At 42.7% G+C, this 14,637-nt stretch overlaps 1 protein-coding gene across 1 annotated transcript in view; it reads right to left on the bottom strand.

Annotated features, from left to right (window-relative positions):
- NWD2 (NACHT and WD repeat domain containing 2) overlaps positions 1-14,637 on the bottom strand; it is a 219,391-nt gene that overhangs the window by 75,700 nt on the left and 129,054 nt on the right. The gene's annotated exons all lie outside the window — the stretch shown is intronic.

Here is a 14,637-nt window from a genome sequence, read left to right as displayed (position 1 = left end):
TAAGTATGATTGATGCATGCATAAAATTTATCAAGTGACTAAAAGGTCTATTTGTCTGAAAAACACATCATCTGCAATCTTACATGTTGCCCAAGAGGAAAATCAGCGGAGAAGCCCTTTTTCTTCCTCCCCTGTGGTCTACTGGTCTCACTTCTCCCTATGGCCTCAGACCAAAAAGGGGATAGATTTATGAGTGTAACTGATGCAGAAAATGGAAGCAAACAAGAAGACCCCTCTAGCAGAGCAGTACTTTGCTAGGTGCCCCTTGCAAAGTGAAGGGCTTGACATCCCTTCCCATCATCTATACCAGTGGTGGCCAAACTCGGTCCTCGAGATCTAACAACAGTTCACGTTTTCCAGGTCTCCTCACAGAATCATAAGTGAAATAATTAGCTCCACCTGTGTATCTTTCAAAATGTGTCAGTGAGTAATGACTACACCTGTGCACCTGCTGGGTGACCTGGAAAACGTGAACTGTTGGTAGATCTCGAGGACCGAGTTTGGCCACCCCTGATCTATACAATAATTTTTGCTTATAACTTGGCCATCTGTGTAAAGGGCATATTATTATTAGGGGAGGTGGGACAATGCACTTAGTGGTCCTTAGGGAAACTGAGGAGGATGCAACTGTGCAGTATCAGTGGCAGGAGTGTAGGGGTATTGGGCAGGAAGGATGTGAAAGAGGGGGGACTGGAGAGGTGTAGTAGGAAGGCCTTGTAGGATATATGTAAACATGGGGCAAAATATAGAGAATACAAGTAGGGCATGACCTGAGAGAGTGTAGATGGGGGGGGGGGCATAACTTGAAGTAGAATCAATAAAGAGGAGGCATTACCTTGTGGAGGCCATCAGCAACATGAAGGCAGTGCTGCATCAATAATTACCAAAGTATTGCTTTGGAGGGAGATGAGGGAGATCTTTTAAAATACTAATCATATCCCTCCAAGATGCCATTTTATACTCCCCCCTGAACCAGGTTCTGCAGGGTATAGTCAGAATGATATAAGCATTTTCTATACTAACATTACTAGTGCAAAAAGGTCAGCAAGAAAGCTCAACCCCACTGTGGTGACAGGGTGCCACTCCTGGTGTCCACTGTTCAGTCCTAGCAGTGATAAGCACCAGATCGCAAGCTGCGGGCTCCTCACTTCTAAAACTTCAGTAAATGCTGTTTTTGGAGGTTTTACCACATTTCTCATATGCACCAAGTCCCGAAATGCAATACATTCCGGGTCTTGGATACGGTGTGAAACTCCATCTTTAGATGGCATTACCCAATAGAAGCCTACGAGCTTCTTTTCGAGATGCCCCTTGAGATCCAATTGGATTCCTCCAAGCAGTGCAGAAGAATGCCAGAGGGACTTCTGGGTCATAAGCCTGGAAATCCCTTTGTCGTAAAGGACGGCTCTTATCGATAGAGCTGTCCTTTGCATTTTACTTCATGCGTATCCATCTAATTAACGCCGGGATGCATGCGATGAGTGGCAGGGTGCATCGCATGCAAATTGTCACTTCCATCATCTTTGACCTCAACCCCCCTGTAATGTGCTGTCTGAGTACAGCCGCTGGTCCTGCCCACTAATCTACAGTGGCTGCAGCCCCGCACTAGACACGGGCTGCTCTGTTCCGTCCAGAATCCAGAAATCGCTCAAATTTGGGTAGCAGACTGGCCCCCTAGGGCTTGCCAGGATGAGCCAGGTGGTACCCCCCTCAACCAGCGCCCCTAGCAAGTGCTATCCTGGCCTACCCCAGGTTACGCCCATGTCCTATTTTATGGCAACGTATCACCAGTGATGTAGTTTCTTTCAGCTGGAAAAATCTTGGAGAAAATTAAGATACAAAGATGTAATTTGTGAACAATCGGTGAGAGACGATAGCTCCAACCTATGTAGAATTGATCTATGACAGGGTGCTTAAGCACAGGAAGCATTCAAAATATAGAATACCTTACATACATTAGTTTAGCCTGCAGTCAAGATATAGGCATGTCGACAGTTTGACCATATTAATTTCTAGACGTGGTCAAAATATTGACATAATATAAGCATGTCTATACTTATGATTGTTTATATTTTAAATGTTGACATAATGACCATGTCTATAGTTTGTATGTTGACATTTTGACCATGTCTACATTCTGACCATGTCTATATTTTGTCAACATTTTGACCATGTTGAAATTTTAACCTGTCTATATGTTAATCGTCTACATTATGTCCCTGTTGACTTTTTGACTGTCTACATAGTGACTGTCGACATTCAGCCCATCTCGACATTTTGGTTATTTGCATAATGTACCCATTGACATTATGGTGTCTGTATTATGACTGTACTACACCCACCCATCCATGCCCGCTCTCCCACAAGTGTTCATGCAAAGCATTTGGCAGGGACACGTCCTAAAGTGGGCACATAACTATGTATGTACAAAGCTCCATAAAATTATTTTTCTGTGTACCTGCCTATTTTTAGCTAAATTACCTTAACTGACTAATACAATTGTTTTCAAATACCTGGTGATCAAAAAGGCATGATCGCTTCTAAATGCAGTGATAGAACAACCAGTATCTAGAGACCCGTGGTTTACTTTCCTGCCCACCGCGTGAACTACAAATAATCAACCAAACAAAAAAATTAGTCTCTGAAAATGTGGTATATTGATGTTCTTTCTTATTTTTTTTTTTGTGCATTGCGTTTTCCTTAGTAATGTTTTGGTATTATATCACATATCGTGACTTTGTTACACGTACTGTTATGTACTTTGTCTATACAGTATATGGCTCTGTACTGTTTTATGTTAAAACATTCTTTTTGCTACGTGTATTTTTGCTTATCTGTCATCTACCCTTACAAATAGATTTAAAAAAAAAATTAGTCTCATGTACATTTGACTACTAAAAAACTCTGCAAACATGTCAGCTTTCAGAAATGTATTTTGCGCATGGGACAAATATCAAATTATCCCCATGATTAGCAACCTAAACTTGACCTGTACTGGGCATCATGGTATAGAAATACAAAATCACCCACAACCTCGGACACAAACTCTTCCTTGGCCCATTGAGACGATAACTCATTGCTGATTTTGGGTGTTCTTGTGGTTTCTCTTGAGTTTCCTGTGGAGCCAGACTAGATGCTTGGAGCTACTGCAATTAAAGTATTACTTAGTGCTATTCCAGCGCCACCTTTACAGAAAATTACTGCCTAAAACAATCTATTTAAACTAAAGATTTTTTTACTGACTGTTATTTATGATGTGCACTTGTAATCCCTCCTAATCCCTTTCACTGCTTCCCTAAATCATTACCTGTCTATGTTTCTCTCTTGCTTCCCCTGCCCATATTATGTAAATGGATTCTACGTATTTCCTAAATATAATTTTTTTTAAATAAATTGTATTTATTCCTTTCTGAGCAATCTGGGTTAGGCTTTAGCTTGTTCATGTTCCTCCCACATTGGTAACTGTATGAACTCACCTTAGTTTAAGAAAAACTTGTTGTGTGTGTTGTTAGTTTAGTTTAAGCTAAATAGCGGAAATGATATCCATTTTTTTTTATTGCATCGAAAACCATGCAGACATGGGGCCTGATTCAGACCCGGACGCTATTTGCGGACGCTTGTTATTAAAAAAGGGGCGGGATATTTAAATTGAGCGCTCGCTCTTTGCGGTGTGTTGACGCCCCTATGTCTGAGCGAGCGTCCGAAAAATGCACTCGCTATTTTGTAAAGACGCCCCTTTGCCGTTCGCATCACACGTCATCTCCGGTATTTATTAGATTAATCGGGAACATTGAAAGGCATCAGAACCGCTCGCAGTGCTTGTGGTAGGATTTTCTTCCCGCTATCACTGCGAGCAGTCCAGGCTAAAAGACAACCAAGTGACGTGGTTGATGACGCTCCTTTACTAATTATGCACTCCCATTAAACGCCCTTTTGACCGTTAGGCACGCCTGCGTTCGGATCTCCACTCCCCCGTTTTCAAGCACCTTCCCGTTACCACCCACAAACGGTACATTCTGTCAATCAAATTTGCAGCCCCTCGCTGTTTTACGAGCGCACAATTTCCGACCGCAATGACTGTTTTGCGCACGCGCATTACGACCCATATTCATGCGCAGTTGTGCGAACATTGCTCAGAGCGAACGAGCGGCCGCTTACGAGCGGCTCTGAATCAGGCCCATAGTTTCTTGTGACAGAGTGTCTATGGTGATAAACACATTTTATAGATTCTTAGAGGCTATATAGGTGAACAGTATATAGGAGAAAACTATAAAAAAAACAGCTGTCTTCATTATATTGGCTTGTATTTGGCAATCAGAAAGTCAGTCTTGAAGGATAAACAGATTACGTTAAGCCATAAAAGACTATCTGTAATACGCTGTAATTTTGCAATGCTCTTTTCAGATTTAGAGCTTACAATACAATTTACAGTATGTCTGCAAATATATCTCATAATAACAGAGGGACAAAATGTCATTCATGAAACTAGATAAGAGCAAACAAAATCAGTAATAATACCCAGGATGATACAATGCCAGCAGACATATTTCTACAGTTCCTATTTCCATTAGTGTCATTCAAAACCCACTAGTATAATTCATTTAGTATTAAAATGCATTGTATAAAGTGTTTATATGATGATCCTCAGTGACACCGAGATTGGGAGCTGGGGGAAGGAACAGTATGGGTACCAATTACCCAGGCCCAGACTTGTTGGAGGGGCCTGGGTTCCCACCCTCCCTGTAACACTTCTCAACTGTCAGTGGCAGCAGTCTCTCTGCCCACCCCAGCACACGCTGCTGTGTGTCAGGCTGTGGAGGGTCCAAGGAGGAGGCTGCTTTTTATTTATTTGTTGTACGGGGCATGGCCACACCTCCACTATTTGGTCATGCCCCCTCCAGTAGCCCATACCGTCCCGGTTCTCTGTGGTCTGGTCAGGTACAAAGTACCGGGACACGGACCTGCTACAGATGCATAGCCACACTGCATCATTGGCTGTATTGCATTTTACAGTTTTATTTCCTTTTAGTTGCTCTGTTGCAGCTGTCTGCTTTGAAAACAAACAAACAAACTTTTCTACTAGCACCAAACTTTTGCATCCTATAACAGGATGAGCTGGTGGGATCGGTGAGAGAGCAGGCTAAGGGCGCCTGATTGCGCTGTTATGTATGCAGATGCAAAAAAAGGAATTGTTTTTCAGGAAGGAAGCGATTATTTAAATAAGGCCCAAAGGATGGAGAGGGCACATTTAGTGGGGCTGCAGAGTCTCTTTATCCACACAAAAGTATTTTTAACACAACCAAGGAGATGATGCTTTATATGAGAAATGTATTTCTAGGTGAACTTCAATGTTATAGAAGACATTCAAACACACAAACATCTATGATGTCACCTCATGTTCTTCATTAATTTAAGGCTTAAAAATGGCTAAACTGAGCAATATTTAGGGATTATATGTCCATGTTCGGGAGACTCCTGGATCCTGACACTCTTTTGTGAAGCCAGCATTCACGTCATTGGGCCCATCTCCGCTGTGGGAGGATCCATCGTCAGGGCCTGGTAATGTGAATGCTGCACGTTGAGAACAATCCCCCATAATCCTCTAGGATTTTACATGATGACCAAAAGATATTAAAGTATAGTTTTAGGTGAAAAACCTAAACATTTTAAATTAAAATGGGGATGATTCTTTAAGTCCCTAGAGAGACACTAGACCTAAAAATATGGGCATACCCACCGTAGCTATTGTAGTTGCAAGGGATTCCATTGCTATAAGGCCCAGAGGTTTAGTGGGGCCCAGACCCAGCTCATATAGTTGTCTTCCAAGTTCTGAAAATTGTCTGCTAAGAAATTGGGTCCGGCCCATTGTCCAGGCCTGAAAAGGGGGACTCGTCAGTGGCGATCTCTGTATATCTTCCTCTTCGTTATGCTACACACTGTTCTGATCCATCTCCCACACTCCTGTGTCACACTCACAGGCACAGCTGAGCTAACCAGTAAGCCCAGCATTGTGAGAGAGTAGCTTCTCCTTGTTTACAGCCTTTGCGAAGCTGGGGGGTGGAAATTGAGCTCAGAGGTTAGGACAGTCCCAGAATGTGTCAGTGTGTCTAAATTAAGAAGATCTCCAGTCAAAATGGAATGTCCTGGTTTAGGAAGCATTCGCCTAAGGTAGGAGCTGGTTGGACCCCGTCCCCTGTGTGGCATAATGTGAGCTGGAGGCACTGTGTGGCATAATGTGTACTGGCAGCACTAGAATGTGGCATAATGTGTACTGGGGGGTTACAATGTGGCATATGAACTGGTGACACTGTGTGGTATGATGTGAACTAGGGCACTTCTATGGGGCATAAAATTAATAAAAGGTACTAGGGCACTACTATGGGGCATAAAATTAACTAGGTCACCATTACTATATGTAGCATAAAACAAACTACAGTAGAGTAATATTATGGATCATAAAATGAACAACCACTGTGGAGGGAGAGAGGTGTCTCTCTAGAAGCATTGGGGAGGTCCCCTTGAAAATGTTGCTATGAGGCCACCAAAGTTCTGGCAATGCCCTGCCTGCAGATTATCATGCAAAGCGTGTTTATGGGGTCAGTACTGAAATCATGAATGTCACCTTGTCTTTTCATAAGGTTTAAAATGAGATGCCTATACAGTAAATGAAAAGCACTGCATATTTTACTGTTCTCAGTAACGTGTAGGAAATTGGCCATTGGGGTAATGTACTTTGCTGTACAGTTGAAACTAGAACAGCTATCAGCAGTCTCCTCTACGTCCACACCCTGAAGTTAATGCTATTATACCTGCTGACATAGGGCCTGATTCAGAAATGGACGAATTACACATCTGAGAGTTACGTCCATGTTACTTTGCTCTTTAGTTGCATATATGGTCTCCTCATTCCACCAGCACAGTCTTATCACATCAAAACCATGGACTACTGGAGCTTCACTGTTCATGAGCAGCACAATTATAATGGTGACTTCCCCTTTCTCTGTCACATCACTATTAACATGGGAGGACATTTTCTTTCCCCTCTCTATTAATAAAATGTTTGCGGCTCTTGGCAGCTGCCATGTAGCCAACTTGAGATCTCCCTTGTCCCATTGCAGTTTCCCAGCAATATGGCCCATTCCTTCTCTCATGAGAGAGGAAACCAGTCTTATTAGACCCTGATCTCCCCCGTGACCAGTGGCAGAACAGGGAGCCACCACCTTCTCCCGAGATCCACATATCTCATCTTTCTATGTGCTCCCAGTGACCGTTGATGAGCACTTCATCTGCAACACCTTGATTCTCCTTGCCATCACCAAACCCTGAATTTACTCATCTGACACCACTGCTCCTGCAGCTATTTCCTTTGGGGGCCTCACATTCTCTCACACACCCTAGCCTGGAGGTTTCCAAGGTGGTGGTCTTGGGGTCCTGCTATCCTTGGGTCGCTCCTACCAAGTCTTACCTTCTGAACCCTCCATCTCATTCTTCCATTCAACACTAATGACATTAGCCTCTTCCAACTTCTTCGAGTAGCTGCCTTTTTTTGTCTTCCTGGCCTTCGTTCAAAATTCCTCCATCACTTGGCTTCCTGGCTCTTAATCTTCAAATTGGCTCTCAAGACCCATTTCTTCCTCAATGCTTTCCAGCGATCATCTTAACCCACTACTCTATGCTCCTTCCTCACTATCTAGCCCATCTGTGTCACCCCTGTTTGTCTGACCCTCCCCTTAGAATGTAAGCTCTCGCGAGCAGGGCCCTCTTCCCTCACGTGCTTCTTCTTGCCTTACTTTTACTTTCATTTACAATGGCACCTAAAACTTGGTTACTGACACCCATGCTGCTTATTTAGGTGTTATGCAGCATTGTTTATAAAACATGTACTTTGCATTGTCTGTACTGTTAATAACTGTTGTCTTGTGTGCTCATTTGTTTCTGTACTTTGTAAGGCGCTGCGGAACCCTTGTGGCGCCATATAAATAAAGGATAATAATAATAATTGTTGCCTGACGTGACATGAGCTACCTTGCAATGCCGCCAATGCTACGGAGACTCCAAACACATATTTGTGCTGGATGTGTATATGACCCTGATATGTTCATATGGATCAAATAACACTGAAACCAGAGGCAAAAATATGGCAGTTACAGGGAATGCTTTCCTGTGTGTTCAATATTAGTGCATGTCACATTATGAGGTAAGAGGGAAATGTGTCATAGGGACAGATGTAAAGATAAGTCTGTACAGCAGAAGTATGTGGGACTGTACCATACACTACACCCCCATAACGTATAGCTGGCAAATGGCATTAGCATCTGCAGTATAAAGCACTTTCTTACTATGTAAGTTAGGAAGATCTGTTTCTATGAGGGAGCCTAAAGCTGGCCACACACTAGAACAACTTACATCCAACCAGCCAACTTGTTGATTGGTTGGAATGAAAATCTGGTAAGGAATGGGAGTAAATGATGATCAGAAATTTACTCCTAAATGCCAGAAAACAGATGAAAATGGCCGTCAGACAAGTTTGTTAAATGTTTGATTTAAACTGTTTGTTTATACAACAGTTTTGGTCCATTTTTCAGCGTCTGGGAGCAAGTTGCTGATTGTATTCCTTACCAGATTTTCATTCCAACCAATCTACTAGTTGGCTGGTTGGACAGATAATCTTTAGATGTGTGGCCAGCTTAAGGGTTTTGCTTTAAGTCCATGGTACCAGCCTGGCTGGCTATAGGTTGTCACCCTCAGCATTCCTGGGACCTCTAGGCACCGCAGATGTAGCAGGACGAGAATGTTCTGTTCTCAGGAAAGATTGCAGATACGTACATGCAGTAATCTGCGATAACACATCCAATATGTCCTCCCTAAGGAGAATCACAACTAAAAGTCTTCTTTCTTATGAAATGTGGATCTATGGAATACAGTAGCTCTAATAATCATATACAAAGCTGTATACGGTCATCTCTCACTGCTAGCTCTTATTTATGAATATAAATGTGGAGTGGGAGACATTGGGAGGAAATGTACTAAGCCTTGGAGAGTGATAAAGTGTCTGGAGAGTACCAACCAATCAGCTCCTAATTGTCATGTTGCAGGCTTTGTTTGAAAAATGACAGTTAGGAGCTGATTGGTTGGTACTTTACCACTCTCCACTTTATCACTCTCCAAGTATTAGTAAACTTCCCCCAATGTGTATCCTGCTCCTTTCCCAGCCACCCGTCCTCTGATAATAGGGCAGTAACATAGTTTCTGATGGTTTTCCTTTGCCAATACAATATTTCCATCTCACAAAATGCTCGTCCATCGGAATGCTCTGCCTGTGATAACACTGACAGCTCTTATAGAACTGTGCATTGTCTCCTGCTCATGTTTAGTTAAACAGCGATAATTGTAAGCTAGGTTTGGGCTAGATCAGATCTGCATCATATACCATTGTAATGTGTTCCAGCGCCATCCTTTATTCACGATGGAGCTTACAGTGAGCAGTGTGTGAATAAAAAAAGTTAATTATGAATGGGGTGAATATTTGAACTTATCTACTGCCGTGATTCAAGGTTGTTCAATGGATCTAACCTCACATTGTTATATCACAATCTCAAAGCCATTGTCACAAGCTGTAGGGTTTGTGACTGCAGCACGGTAATTTCCAGCCACATTGTGTCAGGACTGATTTATGTGTGCTTGCAAAGTAACCAGATCCAGACCCAGATCCTTCTTCTACAGTGCCTATAGTACTAAGGCATGTGCTTGCATGCTAATAGAAGCTTATAGTCTTGCAAAGTAATACATGCTGTGCCAATCTTCATTTTGTTTAAGTGCCAACCCCCCTCTCCAAAGATCATCAATTAATGGCTCTTAAACAATGTAAAATGACCTATTGTTCAGAAAGGAAACTGAATTTACCCTGAAAATAAAGGGCAACTATAAAACTTGTTTGTAAAATTGCTTGAATAGAAAGCAAAATGTATCCTGTGAAAACCTATTCAGTGTGAAATGCAACATGTGGCCTCCGGGGGCATATGTATCAAAGCTTGATGTCAGATAAAATTGTGAGATATATATCACCAACCAATCAGCTTCTAACTTACATTTTGCAGGCTGTGTTTAAGAAATGATAGTTTGGAGCTGATTGGTTGGTGATATATATTTCACAATTTTATCTCACATCAAGCTTTGATGCATATGCCCCCTGATATGTAAATTTAGCTAATTTCTCTAATAGAAAAATATTAATTAGCAGACTGTGAATTAGTTGGAACTGTGCATGACAAAATATTCTCATATGTAGAAAAAGTATTGTAACCACAGTTGGTTAATCCTGGGACCTTATCTCCTGGAGATCCAGTGGGGACGTGCAAATGGCAGGTTATGTAGTGACTATGGTAGAGGGCGGGATCCCTGCTGTCCCTGGAGGTCGGTCCAAAATAGGTGTTACGGGGAGAATTGGGGTGGAGTTTGGACACATTGAGGAGAAGTTTATGTTGCCCTGATTTAGTGTGTGTGTATGTATGTACAGTGTGTATGTATGTATGTAAATTCCTTGTTGCCGGTTTTCATTTCTATCTCTGCTGGTTCTGTTTGAAAATGCCGCTACAGCATACTTGCCGACATTCAGCTCCCTCCTTCCGGGAGGGAGCTGAATGCCTGCAAACATTGGGGGGCGTGGCTGGGAAATGGGTCAGTGTTGGAGGCGTTGTGAAGAGGGGAAGGGACCGCGATGGCGCAATCATGTCGCTCCGCCCCTGGCCCCTCCCACTCTTCACAATGTCGAAAATAAAGGCATTGTGAAGCAGGGGGCGGAGCCATGATGACGCAATTCAGCGCAAATCACGTCATCAGCCCCCCCCCCGCTGTGGAGTTTTCTAGTAGGTAGTGGGGGGAACAGATGGCAGCCAGGAGGCTTGCCTGCCTTTCCGCGGGGTCGGTAGTGGCACCCGACATTCTAGAGGCTCCCGACCAAATCGGGAGGGTAGGCAAGCCTGCGCTACAGACTCCTTCCCTGGTGTAAGGACTGAGACGCTCACTTTTAGCGTCTGTGCATGCTGGAATACCGATTGATGCTTCCTTATATGCCACCATCGGTCGCAGCATGGAACCTTGCACCTGTCCTATGACAGGTGCAGTTTCTCCATCTGACCACGGTCTCCTTTGCCGGCAGCTGTGTGTCTGAGAATGCAGTTGCTTGCACGACATTCCCATAATACGCCCACTGATCAGACTACTTTTGCATGCACTACTAGCTACCTCCCAGTCACCGCCAAGGAACGACCATCACGCTGCCACAACATCTCTAATGCCGCCTGCCCTGATGGTAATAGCGTACACTCGGTGTAATGCTGGTGCTGTGGGGGTTTCAGGAATTTTCGTGCATGTGCAGTTGCAAAGACTCGCTCAGCGTCGTCATTGCCTGCGGCTCAGAATCAGGCCCCGTGTGTGCGTTCTGTTATTGAAGTCTGACGGTATAATCTAATGCCATGCTATACTGTTTGCGTGGTAACAAAATCCTACAAGACACCTTTAAAGTTTAATAATAAATAAATAAAAATACAGGTACCTGTTTTCTGACTGTATCAAAGACTTAATGGCCTGGATAAGGCCCACCTGCTGTCTATATATGCCTGTAACAAGTATTCACTAGATCAAAGTACCATTTTAATGAAGGGACGTTGCTTCCAGTAAGTTTTTTTTTTTCTGTAGTGAAGTTTACATAACATTCTCAGAAATGATTCTTCTGCCGTTTTCTTATTATAGTATCTAGTATTTAAGGCAAAGCTATAACACAGCTGCTTACACCCACAGAGGAATTCTTCTGTGCCAGTTTGTCTTGTGCATATCTTTTAAGATAATATGTAGCAATGCCTTACAGTTAAAGCTTAATGGACCAACACATTCCCCTTTCCCTTGTAGTAACACATTCCCCTTTCCCTTGTAGTAATACATTCCCTTTCCCTTGTAGTAACATATTCCCCTTTCCCTTGTAGCAACACACTCCCCTTTCCCTTGAAGCAACACATTCCCCTTTTCCTTGTAGAAACACATTCCCCTTTTCCTTGTAGCAACACATTCCCGTTTCCCTTAGTAACATATTCCCCTTTCCCTTGTAGTAACACATTCCCCTTTCCCTTGTAGTAACACATTCCCCTTTTCCTTGTAGCAACACATTCCCCTTTCCCTTGTAGCAACACATTCCCCTTTTCCTTGTAGCAACACATTCCCCTTTCCCTTGTAGCAACACATTCTCATTTTCCTTGTAGCAACATATTCCCCTTTCCCTTGTAGTAACACATTCCCCTTTTCCTTGTAGCAACACATTCGCCTTTTCCTTGTAGTAACACATGCCCCTTTCCCTTGTAGCAACACATTTCCCTTTCCCTTGTAGTAACGCATTCCCCTTTCCCTTGTAGTAACACATTCCCCTTTCCCTTGTAGTAACACATTCCCCTTTCCCTTGTAGTAACATAATTCCCCTTTCCCTTGTAGTAACACATTCCCCTTTCCCTTGTAGCAACGCATTTCCCTTTCCCTTGTAGTAACACATTCCCCTTTTCCTTGTAGTAACACATTCCCCTTTCCCTTGTAGTAACACATACCCCTTTCCCTTGTAGCAACACATTTCCTCACCTTTGCAGGAACAAAGTCACTCCACCATAGCAACACAGGGCCTGATTCAGAGATGGACTCAATGTCGACTGGTACAAATGGTCGTCAGGGTCGACTGGTTGATACAAAAAATGGTTGATACACAAATTGTCGACACCTTTTTTTTTAGGGTTATGTTTAGGGTTAGGCACTTACTCCAATGGTTAGGATTAGGCACCAGGACGGAGGGTTAGACACTTACTGGAGGCTTAGGCACTAGAAGGGACAGTTAGGGTTAGGCACCAGGTGGGAGGGTTAGGGTTAGACACTTACTGGAGGCTTAGGCACTAGAAGGGACGGTTAGGGTTAGGCACCAGGAGGGAGGGTTAGGGTTAGACACTTACTGGAGGCTTAGGCACTAGAAGGGACAGTTAGGGTTAGGCACCAGGTGGGAGGGTTAGGGTTAGACATTTACTGGAGGCTTAGGCACTAGAAGGGACGGTTAGGGTTAGGCACCAGGAGGGAGGGTTAGGGTTAGACACTTACTGGAGGTTTAGGCACTAGAAGGGATGGTTAGGGTTAGGTACCAGGAGGAAGGGTTAGGGTTAGGCACCAAAGGGAGGGTAAGGGTAAAGACTATGGTTAGAAAACATTCAAACAAAAATGTGTCGACCATTTTCAGGACAACCTTTTGATTCGGTTGACCATTTGTACATGTCAACCTTCCACTTCGACCTTTAGTGTGTCGACAGTTGTCCCTGTCGACCTATTGCCTGTCTAACATCTGGTGTCTATCTAAACATTGTCGACTTTTTAACTGCCATTCTTTTATATTACACCCCCATCATACAGATGCAATCCTATGGCAGTGATTCTGTGACAGTTATTATTTTGATCTTTTATTTATAAGGTGCCTCAAAATTTTCCAGCACCATATACAGCAAACCTACAAAGCAGAGTAAACAAATATACATAGTAGCAAATAGTAGCAAATGTGAGCACAATACAGAAACAAAATAAATACAAATTTACACAAGTACAACCACATAGTTACAAATGTGGGAATAATACTGACACATAACAAATGCGGACAAAATACTGACACATAATAATAGATGTGAGCATAATACTGACAATAGACTTAGTAAGGTTTTTTTTTTTTTTTTTGCTTCAGAGATGCATTGGATCTCAATGCATCACAACAGAGATGTGTGGGCTTGTGTGCTTTGCATGTCCCTGTCTGGATCAGACTACGGGAATGAAAATAAAATATACAAAATTCTCTAAAATGCAACAGAAACCAGACATTTGTTATTAGCAGGCAATTAAATAACTCTCTGTAATTCCTTTATTTTGGTTTAATAAAAAACATTACTAAATTCATTGTCTGAACATTTTGACTTATTGCATAGTGCGATGTATCATAACTGTAATAATGATGAAGTTTGGAGATCCATTAACAAATACACTTATAGATGTGTCCTCATACACTGTTACTCTCATTGCACCAAATAGCCCCTCTCAAAGCACCAGGTGTGACTCCGCCGCGCCGAGCGTCTTTTCCGCTCAAAATGTGCATCTTATTAGCATAAATAAAACAACCAGAAGCGACAAAACTATATTGATAGCATACTGACCACTGGGACTTGTAGTACTTGTACATCTGTTTGTAACTGAGGCTGAATTTGTGTAAAAAGGGTTCCGATACTGGGGTCCGCGGCTTTTTCTCCTGCCAAGCTCTGTGACTTTGTACATGTGTTATACTAATTTCTGTGCACGTAAAGTTGAATCCTAGCATCTAGTGGGAATGATCATGATTAGATATGCCTGAGCTGGCTTCATATCCTTTCTCTAACTGTTTAGTCTGACCTGTACAAAAATGCGAAAATTCACGAGAATTTAGAAAATTTGGATTAAATTTAAACAACTTGAACAGTCTGAAGCTGGTCGATGATGTGTGTAATATTTGGAAGACGTAAATGTTTTTTAACTGTAAAATTTAAAAGTGATCGGCGAACTACAGTGGTGTTTGCTAACAATGAACATGAACTGCAAATT

This window comes from Taudactylus pleione, unplaced genomic scaffold (assembly GCF_031769625.1).
Source record: "Taudactylus pleione unplaced genomic scaffold, aTauple2 ptg000302l, whole genome shotgun sequence".
Classification (NCBI taxonomy): domain Eukaryota; kingdom Metazoa; phylum Chordata; class Amphibia; order Anura; family Myobatrachidae; genus Taudactylus; species Taudactylus pleione.
Note: the sequence above shows the minus strand (reverse complement) of the source record. Positions and strands in the feature narration are given on the sequence as shown.